Raw genomic sequence first — 20,012 nt, 5'->3', positions numbered from 1 at the left:
AGATTATAAGCTTATGTCAAGAAACCAGTTCCCTCCTATTTAATGGGAGAAAGTTTCAGCATACCTGATTTGACTATGCCAGGCTGAAACCTGGTGTGCTTTCGCTCATTGTCATCAAAGGGCAGCATGTAATTGAGAAATAAAAGTGATAAATAAAGCTAATCTTTAATGGTGGGCACACCTTGCATAGAAAATTCCAAAGGCTCAATATAATGATATTAAGAAAATGCGACACTATATTTTGTATCACAACCCTAGGATTAATGTGCATATCTCTTTCTTTCTGGCTTTCTGCTCACCATGTTCCCTTTAAACTCATAATTTAGACCATAAGATATAGGAGCAGAATTAGGCCATTTGGCTTGTCGAGTCTGCTCTGCCATTTCATCACGGCTGATGCAATTCGCACTCAGCCCTAATCTCCTGCCTTCTCCCTATACCCCTTCATGCCCTGTCTACTCAAGAATCTATAGTCATAGTCTTACTTTATTGATCCCGAGGGAAATTGGTTTTCGTTACAGTTGCACCATAAATAATTAAATAGTAATAAAACCATAAATAATTAAATAGTAATATGTAAATTATGCCAGGAAGTAAGTCCAGGACCAGCCTATTGGCTCAGGGTGTCTGACCCTCCAAGGGAGGAGTTGTAAAGTTTGATGGCCACAGGCAGGAATGACTTCCTATGACACTCAGTGTTGCATCTCTGTGGAATGAGTCTCTGGCTGAATGTACTCCTGTGCCCAACCAGTCCATTATGTAGTGGATGGGAGACATTGTCCAAGATGGCATGCAACTTGGACAGCATCCTCTTTTCAGACACCACCGTCAGAGCGTCCAGTTCCATCCCCACAACATCACTAGCCTTATCAGCCTCTACCCTAAATATACCCAATGACTTAGCGTCCATGGCTGCCTGTGGCAATGAATTCCACATATTCACTGCTTTCTGGCTAAAGAAATTCCTCTTCATCTCCATTCTAAGTGGAAGTCCCTCTATTCTGAGGCTGTGTCATCTGGGCTTATACTCCCCCACCATAGAAAATATCCTTTCCACATCCACTCTATCAAGGTCTTTCAACATTCGACAGGTTTCGATGAGATCCCTCCTCATTCTTCCGAATTCCAGTGAACACAGGCCCAGAGCCATCAAAAGCTCTTCATATGATAAGCCTTTCATTCCCAGAATTATTTTTGTGAGCATCCTTTAAACCCTCTCCAACGTTAGCACATCCTTTCTTTGATAAAGGGCCCAAACCTGCTCAAAATACTCAATGAGCCTCGCCAGGGCCTGGTGAAGCTTCAACATTACATTCTTGCTTTTAGATTCCAGTCCTCTGAAAATGATTGCAACATTTGCCTTCCTCACCAGTGACTCAACCTGCAAATCAACCTTTAGCAAATCCTACACAACTCCCAAGTCGCTTTGCACCTCAGTTTTTGAATTTTCTCTCCATTTAGAAAATAGTCTGCGCTTTTATTTCTTCTACTCCCAACACTGTTTTCCAACTGTCACTTCTTTGCCCACTCTTCTGACCTGTCAAAGATCTTCTATAGCCTCTCTGCTTCTTCAACACTACCTGCCACTCCACCTGTCCTTGTATCATCTGCAAACTTGGCCACAAAGCTATCAATTCCATCATCCAAATCATACAGAAAGGAGTGGTCCTAACACAATCAACCAGAAAAGGCTACCTATATTCCCACCCTTTCCCTCCTGCCCATCAGCCACTGCTTTATCCATGTTTGGATCTTTCCTGTTATACCATGGGCCCTTTTTTTTTTAAGCAGCCTCATTTATGGCATCTTGTCAGACCCTTTATGAAATTCCAAGTCCACAACATCCACTGATCCTCCTTTGTATATTCTACTTGTTATATTTTCAAAGAATTCCAACACATTTGTCAGGCAAGCTTTTCTCTTAAGAAAACCTATTTTATCATGTGCCTCTAAGTACCCCCAAAACCACATCCTTAACATTCAATTCCAACGTCATCTCAACCACTGAGGTCACACTAACTGGCCTATAATTTCCTTTCTTCTGCCTCCCTTCCCCTCTTGAAAAGTGGAATGACATTTGCAATTTTTTCAGTCCTCTGGAACCATACCAGAATCCACTGATTCTTGGAAGATTATTACTAATGCCTCCACAATCACCTCTGCCAGCCCTTTCAGAACCTTGGGTGTAGACCACCTGGTCCAGGTGACATCTACCTTCTGACCTTACTGTATTTCAGGAACATTCTCTCTAGAATGACAACTTCACTCACTTCTACCCCCCGACACTCTCGAACTTGCAATAGCCTGCTAGAGTCCTCCACAGTGAAGACTGATGCAAAATACTTATTCAGTTCGTCCGCTATTTCCTTGACCCCATTACTACCTCTGCAGCATCATTTTCCAGCTGTCCGATATCAACTTTCGCCTCTCTTTTATACTTTATACATTGATGAAACTTTCGGCATCCTCTTTAATATTATTGACTAGCTTACCTTCGTATTCCATCTTTTCCTTCTTTATTACTTTTTAGTCACCTTCTGTTGGTTTTTAAGTTTCCCAATCCTCTAACTTCCTGCTAATTTTTGCTCTATTATATACCCTCTCTTTGGTTTTTATGTTGGCTTTGACTTCTCTTGTCAGCCACGGTTGCATCATCCTACCTTTAGAATATTTCTTCCTCCGTATATATCCTGCATCTTCTGAATTGCTGCCAGAAACTCCAACCGTTGCGGCTGTGCCTTCATCTCAGCTATTGTTTACTTCTTATCAATTTTGGCCATTTCCTCTCTCATGTCTCTGTAATTCCCTTTATTCCACCATAATATTGATACATCTGAGTTTAACTTCTCTTCCTTAAATTGCAAGGTGAATTCTGTCATATTATGATCACATGTCCCTGAGGGTTCCTTTACCTTAAGCTCTCTATTCAATTCCAGTTCATTGCACAACATCCAATCCAGAATAGCTAATCCCCTCGTGGCCTCTACCATGAGCTGCTCTAAAAAGCCGTCTTGTAGGCGTTCTACAAATTCCCTCTCTTGGGAATTTACCCAATCTACCTGTATGTTGAAATCCCCTATGACTATCATAACATTGCCCTTTTGACATGCATTTTCTATCTGCTTTTGTAGTTTGTAGATCACATGTTTGCCACTGTATGGTGGTCTGTATATAACTCCTATAAGGTTCTTTTCACCCTTGCATTTTGTTAGCTAAACTTGCAATCATTCTATGTCACCTCTTTCCAAAGATTCTGTTTTATTTTTTACCAACAGAGCCACCCACCCCATCTGCCTGCCTGCCTGCCCTTTTAATACAATCTTTACCCTTGGATGTTAAGCTCCCAGCTTTAATCTTCTTTCTGCCATGGTTCAGTGATGCTCACAACTTCACACATACCAATCTGTTACTGTGCTGCAAGTTCATCTATCTTATTTCGTATACTGTGTGCATTCAAATATAACACCTCCATCCTGTATTTGTCTACCTTTTTGATTTTGTCCCCCTTTTATATTGCCACTCATCCAGTCTTGCCCTGTCATCAGCCTCTCCATGCTGGCAGTCTCACTACACATTGCCTTCATGTGTAAACTAACTACCCATCCTCAGCCTTATCACTTCAGTTCCCTTCTGCCTGCCAAACTAGTTTAAACCCTCCTGAACAACTCTGGCAAACCTGTCTGCAAGGATAATTGTCTCCCTTTGAGTTCAGGTGTAACCTCTTGCACATTACCTAAAAATTCTGAGTGTTACTGGTATGTAGAAGAGTCACAATGTGTTCATGATCAAATTGCATTCACTGTATGATATGATTTGTGCTAGTGTGAATCACATGTGTGTGTTAGTCAGTGACAAGAAATGCATGAAATACCATTTCCCATCTGCATAAACTGCAATTAATAGAAAACTAAATATACTCAGAAGGATTAAAAGCTAGAAGAATGTGGAGAAGAGGCTTGTGTACATATAAATTCTGACAATACTAGTAGTTGACACAAGTACCCCGTTTCTGTAATTGAAGATGCATGTATTGAGAATTGACCATTGATCAGCTGTTTTTTTTCTTTTCCAATCTTTTTATTAGTTTCACAAAATATAAACATGACATAGTAGCAATACAAAGTTATTGGGAATACATTGTTATAATTAACATGAGTAGTTATCAAACTAAAAAAATGATTGACAAAACTCCTAATCATAAAGGATATCAATGGATAATACAGAACAAAGAGAAATAACTAGACAAAAATCATGAAAAAGGGAAAAAAAATATTTCGGGGTGATTGGATTATATTAAGATCACTTGTTCCTCAGGGTCCCTTTACTTTAAGCTCTCTGATCAATTCTGGTTCATTACGCAACATCCATTCGAGAATAGCTGACCCTCTACTGGGCTCAATCATGAGCTGCTGTAGGCACCTTAGAAATTTCCCCTCCTGTATTCCAGCAGCAACCTTTGCTATCTAATGACATAGCAGAATTTGTTCTTTAAGTAAACAGTGTGCTAAACAATTGTTTTAATCCAGCAAAGATTAAGACAGAAAAACATTGTAAGTATTGAATGTTGCCCTTACGCTGCCTGGGCGGACTGAACAATTCTCATGTTCTACCTAGCAACCTCTGTGTGGGTAGTCCCTTGACCTTAATATACTTGCAAAGTCCCAACTGATGGATCCCTTCGGCTGAAGAAGAGGACAGAAAATAAATTGATCTCCAAAGTTTATAGCTGATGCCTACTTTCACAAAGTGCAAATTGACGTTGTGTGGTATCATATTGGATTTTCAATTCACCGCCCTTAATGACATGAATTCACAAAGAACATTAGGACAAGCAAGGCCTGACAGAAGGGAAAGAATCAGAGGGAAATTAGCTTGGGTTAATAATTTGATTGGAGGGATAAGAGCAGGTGCTGGTTTTAGTGTCTGCATTGAAGTGCTTTCTGAGGATCTTTGCCCTTTAGATATTCAATCATCTTCAAGTAGCCAGCTTTCTTCTATTTCAAATATTTCTTTGTTTCTTGATCCACTCTGCGTTTGAAGTCATCAGGCATTCTTAACCAGTGATATTTTGCTTCATAAAAGTGTGAGCTTTCATAAGCCTGTTGATTTAATGCAGCCAGCTTTTATCATTGTGATATCAATATCTTTAATTTTTTGAATATTGTAGGAGTGAATACACATCAGTACACATTTAGAGCATTGAATATTGCAGGTTCAATTCTCAGTAAGGAATTTGTATGGTTCTTAATGAAAGAACTGTTATCAATGTGTTTAATTATACAAGCTTACAATGCATTTAATTCTAGAATTATAAATATTTTCAAATATTTGATTCGTCTGCCCCCTGCACTAAAATCTGCAATGAATGGAGCCTGTGGAGATTCTGGTGAGGTTATATGCTGAGATTGAACAGAGCTACAAGATAAAGCTAACATAAAGAAGCAGCACCTATTTTAAAAATTATAGTCAGAAGAAAAAAAATGTCTTGACACCCCCCGCCCCCATCACCAGCCTAATTCGGAAGAAAAAGCGTTAAATAGCCACTTAAACACGAGGAATTCTGCAGATGCTGGAAATTCAAGCAACACACATCAAAGTTGCTGGTGAATACAGCGTCTCTAGGAAGAGGAACAGTTGACGTTTCGGGCCGAGACCCTTCGTCAGAACTTTCTCGGCCCGAAACATCGACTGTACCACTTCCTAGAGATTAAATAGCCATTGCTTGTTATTGGGGGGGGGGTGGAATTGCTGACTTCAGTGGATATTTGACTTGGCAGAGTTTTTGTTCTGTTCTCAGACTGTACAGTTTGTTTGTGCTTACTTCATGTAGACACTGGGCTACAGTATAACTTCTGCCTCATGCAGTAACATATTCGCAGTTATCCAAAATGGGAGGCTAGATCTTGGGCACAAATGTCCTCTATCATTCCTGCTCTGCCCCACTCTGCTTCTTCACCCCATAAAAGAACCAAACCACCTAATCGTCCAGAGCCAATGACTTAGTCATTATGAATCCTTTGTCAGATCACCAAGAGGAGCTTGAACTTTAATGACATTTAAGAATATGTCATTCAGATTGGGGAAATTCTGACTGACGTCTGGTGGATAACTATATATAAAATATGACATGATCCTGTATAAAATACATTGTCCCTGATGTTTGACCATGCTACTGACCATTGTAATACAAAATCTGAGGGTAACTAACCACTTGAGATCATTTTAACATTTGAATGTCTTTCTTCCTGTTTGAAGTTCTTTGACAATGCAGCACTGTTCCATGTGCACTGCTGCTGCATAACTAATTCCAGTGGACCGTATGTATCACCTTCATCGGGTAGTATGTTCTCTTTACTCATTCTTGTATTGTATTCTAGTATAGTTTTCTGTAGTTATTTCATTCCACCAATCCTGCTCCATTCTCCTACAGTCTGTCACCATCTTTCTCACTCTTCTCTGCGTAGATATGTTGTCATTTGTGGATTTTTATATTATCCCCAGTAACTCTGTCAAGAATAGCAAAAAGCAGAAAAGTTTAGAATTACGTGTAAGAGCAAAATACAGTGGATTTCAGTTAATTGAGACACAAAAGGACAAGTACATTTTGGCCCGATTAAACAGCTGCTCCAAATAGCCAGTTTCATGGAAATAGTTAAAAAGGTATTAAAGAAAGACAAGCTAAACAACAAGTTATGCATTTAAATGAATTGCAGAATAAATTAGAACTGTACAAATGCAATTACATTTCTACAAAACTGCCAATAAGTTCCTAATTGTTTTCGACAGAGGAATTCATCCAGTCTACAGTGCCATTTTCTATTGATTGACTGAAAATTCATAGTGTTGGAGGATGTTACCAAGGCTCTGTGTTTACAGATTTGGACTACGGACTTTTCCAGTCTTATGGGTTTTATATTCTGTGTTTTCACCCGTTCTTTCTTGTTTTTTTTAGTTCGGGAGGTTGAGTTAGGGGTTGATGTTCTTGTTGCACTTTTGTTAGTTTTTTTGTGGGGGGAGGGGGATTTGGGGGTCAATGTTCTTATTATGCTTTTGTGCAGGGGTGGGAGGTTTGGGGGCTGATGTTTTTGTGGAGTGAGGGGGAGGTTTGGGTGCCAGTGTTCTTGTTCCACTTCGTGCCGGAGAGGGGATTTAGTGAGGTGGGGGGGGCGGTTGATGATTGTGTTGGCATTCTTTGTTTTGTGTGAGGGTGTGGGTTTTCTGATTCTCTTTGAACTTAACTTCCATGGTTTTTTCTTTGTTTCGTGGCTATCTGGAGAAGAAGAATCTCAGAGTTGTATATTGCATACATACTTTGATAATAAATCAACCTTTGAAATGAGCAAAATCAGTGCAGACACCTTGTACAGATATTGGTCTGCTTTCGATAATTATATCCTCCAAATCTTCATTTCCATTGTAACATGAAAGATGATTGGCGATACCTTCAAATTCTTCGTCGAGCATATACACTCTGTCCACCAGTGAAAGCAGGATCTCCTGGTGGCCACCCATTTCAGTTCTACTTACCATTCCATTCTGACATGTCAGTCCATGACCTCCTCTACTGCTGTAAGAAGACCAAACTCAGATTGGAGGAGCAACACCTTGCATTCTGTCTGAGTGGCCTCTAACCTGATGGCGTGAGTATCGATTTCTCAAGCTTCCAGTAATTGCCCCCCGCTTCCACATTCTCCATTCCTATTTCCCTCTCTCATCTTGTCTCCTTACCTGCCCCTCACCTCTCTCTGGTGCTTCTCTCCCTTCCCTATTCTCTGTGGCCTTCTGTCTTCTCCTATCAGATCCCCCCTTCTCCGGCCCTTTATCTCTTTCACCCATCGACTTCCTAGCTCTTTACTTCACCCTTCCCCCTTTCCTGGTTTTACCTATCAACTGCTACCTTGTACATTCTCCTCCCTTCCCGCACATTCTTACTCTGACTCATCTCTTTTTCCAGTCCTGATTGAAGGGTTTCAGCCCAAGCCATCAGCTGTTGACTCCTTTCCATTAATGCTGCCTGGCCTGCTAAGTCCGACAGTATTTTGTGTCTAATTCTTTGAAATCCAGCATCTACAGATTTTCTCTTGATTCTGAATTGTCTTACAGCTTATTTCTCGCCAACTATCAGGGACAAGTCTCACTGCTTTTTGAACACAAAACACATGCAAGTGACACTATTTAAAACCTGTTTGCTGTAAGTACCACATATTGTCTAATGGACACACAAGTACACATGGTTGAGGCTTACATAGAAAACATAGAAAATAGGTGCAGGAGTAGGCCATTCAGCCCTTCGAGCCTGCACCGCCATTCAGTATGATCATGGCTGATCATCCAACTCAGAACCCTGTACCTGCCTTCCCTCCATACCCCCTGATCCCTTTAGCCACAAGGGCCATATCTAACTCCCTCTTAAATATAGCCAATGAACTGGCCTCAACTGTTTCCTGTGGCAGAGAATTCCACAGATTCATCACTCTCTGTGTGAAGAAGTTTTTCCTAATCTCTGTCCTAAAAGGCTTCCCCTTTATCCTCAAACTGTGACCCCTCGTTCTGGACTTCCCCAACATCAGGAACAATCTTCCTGCATCTAGCCTGTCCAATGCCTTTAGAGTTTTATATGTTTCGATAAGATCCCCCCTCAATCTTCTAAATTCCAGAGAGTATAACCCTAGTCGATCCAGTCTTTCATCATTTGAAAGTCCTGCCATCCCAGGAATCAATCTGGTAAACCTTCTTTGTACTCCCTCTATGGCAAGAATGTCTTTCCTCAGATTAGGGGACCAAAACTGCACACAATACTCCAGGTGTGGTCTCACCAAGGCCTTGTACAACTGCAGTAGTACCTCCCTGCTCCTGTACTTGAATCCTCTTGCTATGAATGCCAGCATACCATTCGCCTTTTTCACCGCCTGCTGTATCTGCATGCCCACTTTCAATGACTGGTGTATAATGACACCCAGGTCTCGTTGCACCTCCCCTTTTCCTAATCGGCCACCATTCAGATAATAATCTGTTTTCCTGTTTTTGCCACCAAAGTGGATAACTTCACATTTATCCACATTAAATTGCATCTGCCATGAATTTGCCCACTCACCCAACCTATCCAAGCCACCCTGCATCCTCTTAGCATCCTCCTCACAGCTAACACTGCCACCCAGCTTCGTGTCATCCGCAAACTTGGAGATGCTGCATTTAATTCCCTCATCTAAGTCATTAATATATATTGTAAACAACTGGGGTCCCAGCACTGAGCCTTGTGGTACCCCACTAGTCACTGCCTGCCATTCTGAAAAGGTCCCGTTTATTCCCACTCTTTGCTTCCTGTCTGCCAACCAATTCTCTATCCACATCAATACCTTACCCCCAATACCGTGTGCTTTAAGTTTGCACACTAATCTCCTGTGTGGGACCTTGGGACCTTGTCAAAAGCCTTTTGAAAATCCAAATATACCACATCCACTGGTTCTCCCCTATTCACTCTACCAGTTACATCCTCAAAAAATTCTATGAGATTCGTCAGACATGATTTTCCTTTCACAAATCCATGCTGACTTTGTCCGATGATTTCACCGCTTTCCAAATGTGCTGTTATCACATCTTTGATAACTGACACTAGCATTTTCCCCACCACCGATGTTAGGCTAACCGGTCTATAATTCCCCGGTTTCTCTCCCTCCTTTTTTAAAAAGCGGGGTTACATTAGCCACCCTCCTATCCTCAAGAACTAGTCCAGAATCTAAAGAGTTTTGAAAAATTATCACTAATGCATCCACTATTTCTTGGGCTACTTCCTTAAGCACTCTGTGATGCAGAACATCTGGCCCTGGGGATTTATATGCCTTTAAGCCCTTCAATTTACCTAACACCACTTCCCTACTAACATGTATTTCCCTCAGTTCCTCCATCTCACTACACCCTCTGTCCCCTACTATTTCCGGAAGATTATTTATGTCCTCCTTAGTGAAGACAGAACCAAAGTAGTTATTCAATTGGTCTGCCATGTCCTTGTTCCCCATAATCAATTCACCTGTTTCTGTCTGTCGGGGACCTACATTTGTCTTAACCAATCTTTTTCTTTTTACATATCTATAAAAGCTTTTACAGTCAGTTTTTATGTTCCCTGCCAGTTTTCTCTCATAATCTTTTTTTCCCTTTCCTAATTAAGCCCTTTGTCCTCCTCTGCTGGATTCTGAATTTCTCCCAGTCCTCAGGTGAGCCGCTTTTTCTGGCTAATTTGTATGCTTCTTCTTTGGAATTGATACTATCCCTTGTTAGAAACTGTTCTGCAGTAGCCTTCTGCTCCAATTAAGTGATGCAGGGTCCCAAGTAAATAACGGGAATCCTGGCAATTTTCTTGATTAGTGTTTTGCTCTTTAAGAGTTGTCCCAAATAAGCAGCTGGCCTGATGGCCCAATTCACTGGAATCCACCTTTTTTTCGCAACAGAAAAATGCAACATATTTGCTCACTGCATCATTTAGTTCATTAATAAGCCCCAGACACAACAATGTGGCAGTCATTGTAAAAAGATGGAATGGGCTGATTTTCAGCACAATTATGGGAGGTGGAGGTGATATGATGGAATTGGAGGCCAGAGGTTACCTACAATTGAAGATGTAGATCAAGGGTCAGGAAGACTCTGGGAGAAAAACTGAAGTGGAGCTGTTGGGGGAGTAGGTTAAAGGCAGGAGTGTGATTAAGGGATGTTGATAAGTATTTCAGTTATCTGCAGATACAAATCAATGTCAAGGGCACCCAGAGAAACATGGTTAATAGTCCCTGTTAAAGGTCTAAAAGAAACGTTGGCCCTCAATTCAGAAGTTGCTTCTGAAGTCACAAGGATAACTTGCAGCAGCAATCATTGGCCTTTTGTATTTTCCACTTCAAAATTCCCTTGAACTGTTAGCTTCAGTTGGTAAAATGATTTTATGGGGAAGATATTAATGCAATTAAATTTCCAGGCAAATCTGCTTAAAATTGTTAAAGACTTAGTATAGCGATAGGGAAAAGAATCACCTTCTTTACATGTTTATAAATAAAACAATTATTGGTAAGCTGTTACTAAACAGTCAACTGAGTTAATGAGGCATTTTTTCTGATTTTGTAGCTAAAATCCAGTAAAACTCATTAAAATAACAGTTTAATTTTAACAGTCTAAGCATTACTGCTTTGAAAAAATAGTCAAGATTATTTTTAAAGACAGACATTTGTGTATTTTCACAGTTTTTTTAGTCTTTATTTAAAGAGACAGAAAGTTGTTGATAGTTTGGTTAAAATCTGTTTGTGTGGTGATTTGCTGAAGGATACAAACGCATTAATGCTGAAGTGAGAGATGGCAATCTAATGTGAGCCTTGCACCCTAAAGGCGTTACAGCTGCAACTTTTTTATCTCTAAGCAACTTATCCAGGGCAGAGAAGGGGCAAAATTTTAGCAGATTAGAGCTTGGTTAGTTATTGGTTAATGTGAAGGTTTACTCTTAAGAGTCGAGAGCTACCAGAATAGCAACATATTCAACAGTGATGTGTGTCAGATAAGAAGTGCTAGATGGAAAAACTGACTTTACTGAAAGCACCAAACTTGATTGTTGTCTCTAGATTTACTTATTTATTGCTTTTAAATGTACTTTATTTCATTTAGCATTCTACTGGACTATTTGTATATTTACTGCTTCAAAATTTAGAATTGTAATGTCTGTTGCTACCGTACCTTTTCCAGACACAGTGTGGGTTTAAAACCAAAGTGTAGATGTTGGAAATCTGAAACAGAAGCAGAAAATGTTGGTAATTCTGAATAGGTTAGGCAGCATTTATGAAGAGAAGAATAAGTGTAGGAAGTCTTTTCTACAACGGAGAAACTAAATACAGATTGGGCTACCATTTTGCAGAAGGCGTTCAGTCTGCATGGGAGAACCCAAACTTCCAGATGTCTGTGACTTGAGTTATTTAGTCCACACTTTGACTTCACTGCCTTTAGCTTGAAAAAAAATGTTCCGGTAGAGTCCAATGTGAGCTCAAAGACATCACCTAATCTTCCAACTGGGTTCTTCACAGACCTCTGGACTCTGTGCTCAATTAAGCAATTTTATTTTATCTAGCCTTTGCCTCTGCTGTTGCTGGCTTCTCTGGTTTTCATTCATTGGAATTTGCATTCTCTCTGTTGCATCCATCTCTTGCTAGTCACATCTTCTCCAAATCATTTGCAATGGATACACGTTCACTGCTGCCTTTCAGATAGCACCATCACTGTTTGCATTATGGTATCTCTTGGTCTTTGTAGGAGGCCCTTTTGGGACTGATGACTGCCATTCCATTCTGATGTAAGTGGTGAGGCCAATATCAGACCTGAAGGTGGTACAGGAGATGCTGACAGATGGATAGTTTGGAACATGTGGTGCAACTTTTGTCATTTATCTTGGCCTTCTGCCTGCTTCCAATACATGGGCTTAATCTCAGTCTCACATGTTCCATGCCCACACTGAGTGATTTCCAGGAGATGGTGAGGAGGTTGTACTTTTTCCAAGGAGATTGAATCTTTTCTTCTGTTCACCTGCCATTGCAGAACTCAGATCAGTGCCTCTATTTTCAGGAATCTGGCATCTGACAGGCACAACTGACTAAGCAAGAATATGTCAAGTGTTGGAAGCCCAAACTGAGTAAAGCCCTTGAGGAAGATAAAAGAAGCAGGATTTAAGCTTGCTGAAAAGGGCCATGAAATGTCTTTTCAGGTAGCATTACGGATAATGCCTAAGTATTTTATATATTTATTTACAAGAGTGTAGCTGGGGAAAGGGGAGACCCACTCAAACAGTGGTATACCTAAGGTATGGTAGGTATGGCACGTGCCCTGGGCACCACTTGAAGGGGAGGTGCCACTGAGCTGTTGCTTTTTCTTTTCTTTCTCAATATTTTTATTGATTTCTTACATAAAAGAATACAGAGTACAGTAGGATATATAATATATATCAGTTACAATATATTGGAATCACAAATATAGTCTCATTACCCCACATCTGTATACATTAAATTTAAACATAATATTGAAAAGAGATAATTTTATTATACAAAAAAAAATCTAAACCCACTACCAGGAAAAAAAACAGCTGTTTGGTTTTTAAAAAAGGGGAAAAAAAATCCTTATGTAATAAAACATATTGTTAACCGACATCTGTGCTTAATAGCAAATCAAAGATTTTGAAAATAATTCAAAAAAGGTCCCCACAATGTTAAAAAATTCTTGTCTAGGTTCAGAAATTGAACAGCGAATCTTCTCCAAATTTAAGCATGACATAACATCATGTAACCGATGAATACGAGTAGGCAGAGTGACATCCTTCCACTTAAGCAACAATGCCCTCCTGGCTATAAGAGAAATAAAGGCCAAAGTATGTAAATTATGTGACTCCAAAATAATACCATTTCCTCCAACAATAGCAAATAAGGCAGTCAAAGGATTAGGTTTTAAATTTACTTTAAAAATCACCAAGAAAGTTTGGAATACTTCCAATATTTTTTCAATACTCGGACAAGTCCAAAACATATGAATTAGTGAAGCTTCTCCATTGTTACATCTATCACAATAGGGAGATATGTGGAATAAAAACGAGAGAGCTTATCTTTAGTCATGTGTGCCCTATGAACCACTTTAAATTGTAGAAAGGAATGACAGGCACATAGCAATGAGGTATTAACCAATTTAAAAATTTCATTCCAAGTGTCCTCAGAAATTGGAATCTGTAAATCTTGTTCCCAGAGATTTTTAATTTTATCTAAAGGAATATTTCTCATTCCCAACAACATACCATAAATATTAGATATAGATCCATTATGGAAGGGTTTCAAATTTAAAATTATATCAAGTAAACTCTTATCTGGACTTTTAGGAAATGTATGTACTTGAGAACGCAAAAAGTCTCTAATTCATAAATATCGAAAAAGTGGGTTTTGGTTAGGCTATACAGCTGACAATTGTTCAAATGAAGAGAGACTATCTCCAACAAACAAATCCTGAAAACATTTAATATCCAATCTATTCCACTCTTTAAAAGCTACATCAGTCATAGGTTTAAAGAAAGTTAGAAAAAATGGGACTTGAAAGTGAAAAGCTCTTGTACCCAAATCCTCAAGGTGTGTTTAACTACAAAATTACTTAAAGATAAAGGAATTGACAATCTGAGAAGAGAAATGATAGAAAATTTATTAACAGAATTAGCTTCTAAAGAAACCCAGACTGGACAGTCCTCTCGATTAAAATAATATAACTAAAATGTAAGATTCTGTATATTGACTGCTCAGTAATAAAACCTAAAATTGGGTAAGGCTAAATCTCCATTCTTTTTAGCTTTTTGAAGATAAACTTTATTTAATCGAGAAATTTTATTTTTCCATATATAAGAAGATATAATAGAATCCAGAGAATCGAAAAAGGATTTAGGAATAAAAACAGGTACGGCCTGAAATAAATATAAAAATTTAGGCAAAATATTCATTGTAATAGAATTAATTCGGCCAATCAACGATAAAGAGAGGGGTGACCAATTTGATAGTGCCTTCTTAACATAATTCAGAAGAGTAAAAAAATTTTCTTTAAAAAGGAATTTATAATTCCTAGTAATTGTTACATCCAGATAAGTAAATTGATTTTTTACAATTTTGAAAGGAAGGTTAATATTAAGTAATACCAGATTATTCAAAGGAAAAAGTTCACTCTTATGAAAGTTAGGTTTATATCCTGAAAACTGACTAAAGCAGGAGAGTAAAGAAAGTACAGAAGGTGAAGATGACTCCACATTAGAAATGTAGAGCAAAAGGTCATCAGCATAAAGCGACACTTTGTGAGTAATACCCCTCCTTAAAACACCAGTGATATCATTAGGTTCCCAGAAAGCAATAGCGAAGGGTTCTAAGATTAAATCAAAAAACAAAGGACTCAAAGGAGAACCTTGTCTGGTTCCACGTTGAAGTTTAAATGGTTTAGAATTCTGAGAGTTAGTAAGAACCTGAGCGGAGAGAGATAAATAAAGTAATTTAATCCATTGAATAAAATCGGGCCCAAAGTTAAATTTCTTTGAAGTTTTAGATAAATAATTCCATCCAACCCGATCAAAGGCTTTCTCAGCATCGAAAGATATCACACATTCTGATTTCTCTTTAGAAGGAGAATAAATAACATTCAATAAATGACGAATATTAAAGTGGGAGTATCAATTTTTGATAAATCCAGTCTGAACATCAGAGATAATAAATGGCAAAATATTTTCAATCCTATGAGCCAAAAGCTTAGATAAAATTTTAGTATCAACATTAAGTAAGGAGATTGGTCTATAAGAAGAACATTCAGTTGGATCCTTATTCTTTTTAAGAATAAGCGAAATAGAGGCTTCATAAAAAGATTGTGGCAACCTACCTAATTTAAAAGAGTCCGAAAGGACTGAGTATAAGTGAGGAATAAGAAAAGAGGAAAAGGCCTTATAAAACTCTCCTGAAAATCCATCAGGACCTGGAGCCTTCCCGGAGTGCAAAGAGTGAACAACCTCAGCAATTTCCTCATAAGAAATGGGTTGATCCAGCAATTTTCAATTATCATCAGAAAGTGTAGGAATGTTTAATCGATCTAAGAAATTATTCATTACAGTATTATCTTTAGAAGGATCAGAACTAAAGCTTAGAATAGAATTCTCTAAAAGTATTGTTTATTTCTAAATGATGAGATGATTTATCACCGTAAGCTTTACAAATTTCTTTAATTTGGCGTTTAACTAAAGAGGTCTTTAATTGGTTAGCCAGTAGTTTACCCGTTTTATCTCCATGAACATAAAACTGACTTTTACCTTTTAAGAGTTGAGTGTTAATTGGATAAGTTAAAAGCAGATCGTATTTAGTTTTAATTTCAACACGTCTTTTATATAAAGCAGGATCTGGAGCTAAAGCTTGTTTTTGGTCTAATCATTTCAACTGATTGGCTAATTCAATTCTCTCCTTATTAGCTTTTTCCTTAACACTTGCGGTAAAAGAAATAATTTGTCCTCTAATATAAGCCTTAAAAGTATCCCATAAAATAAGACTAGAAGTCTCTTCTAGCATATTCTCTTCAAAAAAAAGAGTAATTTGTCTCTCGAAAAATTTTTTTTAATCCTTTTTTTTTTGCATGTCGCACCAGACAGTCAGCCATTCTGGTCTGGCGCATGGTGTCAGGATTGGTCTCCTTTCGGATTAACCGGGTCACGAAATGAACGTTCCTAACTCAACCCTTCTTGTTTTACGAGACCGAGTGGCTAGCTCGGCGCTCAACCCGGCACGGATGGAAAGCGTGCTCGGGGGGTGGCCCGACTTGGATTCGAACTCGGGAGCCTTGGCTCCGGAGTCCAGCACTGATGCCATTGCGCCACCAGCCGGCCATTAAAAAATCGTTATCAGAGGATGGATTAAAACACCAGAATCTGTTTATTCGGGAGACACCTGGAAGATTTAAAGATAAAAACACAGGAGCATGATCTGAAACAGCAATTCCTTTATATTCACAGGATTGAACGAATGGAATCAATTGACTATCAACAAAAAAAAAATCAATCCTGGAATACGTATGATGAACATGTGAAAAACTGAGTACTCTCTATCTGTTGGATGCAAAAAGTGCCAAACATCAACAATATCACATTTCATTAAAAAAGATTGGATAAAGGAGGCAGATCTACTAAAAGTTAATCATTTAAAAGATGAGCGATCTAAAACAGGGTCTAAACAACAGTTGAAGTCTCCACCTGAAACCAGAGAATGCAGACTTAAATCTGGTAAAAGGGAAAAAAAGCATTCAAAAAAAACCTGGATCATCTATATTTGGAGCATACAAATTAGCAAATACTATTAATTTATTATCTAATTTCCCTGACACTATAACAGAACGCCCATTGGTATCAAACACTATATTATGTTGAACAAAAGAAAATGAATTGTCTATAAGAATCGAAACACTTCTAGCCTCAGCCTGAAAGGAGGAGTGAAACCATAAGCCCTTCCAACGGCTGAAAAGACGTAAATTATCACATTTACGAACATGTGTTTCTTGTAAAAAAAAATTGAGACATTCAATTTCTCAATATAATTAAATATCTTGTTATATTTCACAGGATGGTTTAATCCTTTCACATTAAAACTAAGAAAATTAATAGTATGGTCCATTTTAAATACTGCTTAAAAGAGAGGTTAGAATAAAAACTGCTGGAATGTATATTAAATCCAAACAATGAGCTTTAAGATAAAGTAACCAAGCAACAAATGAATTCTAAGAGAACCAAACAGCTGATAGAAAAGAAAAAACCCGCCCCCACTCAAAGAAAGAAAGTTGACCAAAGGACAGTCGACAGCTAAACCTACCAACATTACCCTCCCAAAACAATCTACTGGCTGAGCTCCAAAAAATCCAAGGCTAGCTGCATTCCAACAAGACACAACAAAAAATAGAGCAAAATTAAGCTTATTAAAAAAAACTCATGAAAAAATATAGTATAAAATATTAAAAAGAACTAAAATAAATCAGAACATATTAATTTGGAAAGTATTAACTCAATGAAAACTTACTAACGTTAAATTCTTAATTTTCTAAGCAAAGAAATAAAAGTACACAAAAAAATTAGGTACTAAGGAATACCGAAAGTAAAAAAAAATTATTCATAAAAGAAAGTAATGAACAGTTAAACTGCTGATTCTTTAAAAAAGGATCCATCAGGCAGACGCAACATAAATTTATGTAGGGAATTATTGAATAGTTCAACTTCTGATACTGATTCCAAAATTAAGAAATCCTGTACTTCTTGAGTCGAACGGAACCATTTCTGAGAGGCATTTTTCAAAATGATTCTAAGACGAGCGGGTTAACGAAGAGAGGGTTTAAAACCTTTATTATACAACTCCGACATAACTTTTTTAAACTTGAAGCGTTCATTCAACACCTCGGGTGAAAAATCCTCCACAATTCTGATCTTCTGGCCTTCATAATCAATCATACCTTTCCGATGAGATTCACGAATTAAAAGTTCCTTTGTTTGAAAGTCATGAAGACAAATGATCACTGAATGGGGTTGTTCTCCTAGAGGAGGTCTTGATACTAGCAATCTATGAGCTTGGTCTATTTTAGGTGGAGATTTTAAAATATTCGGAAATAAATCAGCCAAAAGGTTTGCAAAAAATTCCGAAGGCTGATTGCCTTCCATTAACTCTTTAAAACCCAGAATACGTAAATTATTTCTTCTATTTCTGTTTTCTAAGTTGATAATCTTCTCTCTTAATGTTTCATTAACCTTTGACTTTCACAGATCTTTTCCATGTCATCAGTCTTCGCATCCAACACCATCAAATTGTCTTCATTCTCTTTTATCTGTTTATCGTGTTCACTTAAAGTTTTTTGAATAGAATCCAATTTTACATCCATTCATTTAAATTCAGCACTGGGTTGCCGGAACTTCTGCTGGAACTCCTCTGAAAGTTCATTTTTATCCTTCCAAAGTGTCTCCACAATAGATTCCAAAGTTACAGGAGGGTCCTCTTTTTTAGTAGCTTTGGCACGACTCATCGAAAACAATATTGCATTTAAAAGTAAGTTTTCAAAACAAGTTGGAAACAGTAAATTAAGTAAAGTAGGAGCACTATAAAAACGCTGCTACTCCATCAACAGCCAGTAGGTTTCTCGCGGTTTCTATTAAAGTCAGACAAGCCATCCTCGGATAGTGAAAAAAGAATTTTCTTCAGATATATGATCTGTCTTTGATTATCATGGGTGAGAAGCACTAGGATGGCCTTATTTCAGAGCATTGTGTCACGAGGAAGAAGGAAAGTGGAGCTGAAGGACAGAAGAGACGAAAGCTGGAGGTGAAGGAAGCCAAGAAGTCAAGCAAGTTCTTCATGACCTTCTTTGAAAAGACTGGAACAAGTAGTTTGACACGCTCCATGGAGTCACCTGCACCTGCTACAAGTTTGTTAGAATCCAAAGGTGGATTAAGTACGAATGTGTCACAAGCCAAGGAGGAATTCAAGTCGGATAAATCCGAGTATGACGAGATTAAGAGTGAGGCTGCCACAGAGAACATAGGCATTACAGGAGGGGAGGACGATGGTGGTGATGTTGAGTTTATTGACGAGATTTTACCTGACGAGATTGAACCTGACGACACTGAACCTAGTGAACTGGATGGTGTCAAAGAGCCTCGAACTGTCATACCAGAGGTGATTGAACAGCATGACATTGGACTCCTGAAGTCCAACAAGGATACTGAAAAAGCAATTCTGCCTGACACATTGAGAACAGAAATAATAAAGCTGGGTTCAAAGTATTTCCAGATCAGTGAGGGGCTTTTCCTACCAACAAATAACCGCTCAATAAACAAAACTTGGTTCAAGACAAAATTGGGAAATGGTCGTGGTGAGGAAGTGACTCGCTCATAGCTGGTCTATTCCCCTTCTAAAAAGTCTGCATTTTGTATCCGTTGTCTTCTCTATTCCTGGTCAAACCATCAATCCTTATTGGAGCAGGAAATTGGATTCAACCAGTGAAAGCACCTGAAAGGATTAGTGTTCATGAAAATGCCAAGAATCATGGGGAATGCTTCACACAGTGGAAAGAAATGGAAAGAAATTTAGCTGGAAACAGGAGTTATTGATTCAGTATTTCAGTCACAGATTGAGAAGGAAAAGCAGAAGTGGTATGATATCTTGACAAGAATCCTTCACTGCATAAAATTCCTTGCAACTCAGAACCTGGCTTTGCGAGGACACAGAGAGTCACTTCAGCTAGACGATGACTCCAATGTGGAAATTTCCTTGGCTTACCAAAACTACTGGCCATCTTTGACCCTGTCATAAAAGAACACCTCACTCATTTGGAAAGGCACCCTGGATCCACATCTTATCTTTCACTGGGTGTCCAGAACGAATTCATCCACATGATGGCATCCACTGTTCGCCAGAGTTTACTGAGAAGCATTCGTAAAGCCAAGTACTATGGTCTCATGTTCGACTCAACTC

The 20,012-nt window shown here is 38.5% G+C and overlaps 1 protein-coding gene across 4 annotated transcripts in view; it reads left to right on the top strand.

Moving 5' to 3' along the window:
• Window positions 1-20,012, top strand: part of LOC134339458 (EVI5-like protein) — a 275,292-nt gene that overhangs the window by 204,026 nt on the left and 51,254 nt on the right. The window lies entirely within an intron of this gene.

This window comes from Mobula hypostoma, chromosome 29, assembly GCF_963921235.1.
Source record: "Mobula hypostoma chromosome 29, sMobHyp1.1, whole genome shotgun sequence".
In the NCBI taxonomy this organism is placed as follows: Eukaryota; Metazoa; Chordata; class Chondrichthyes; order Myliobatiformes; family Myliobatidae; genus Mobula; species Mobula hypostoma.
Note: the sequence above shows the minus strand (reverse complement) of the source record. Positions and strands in the feature narration are given on the sequence as shown.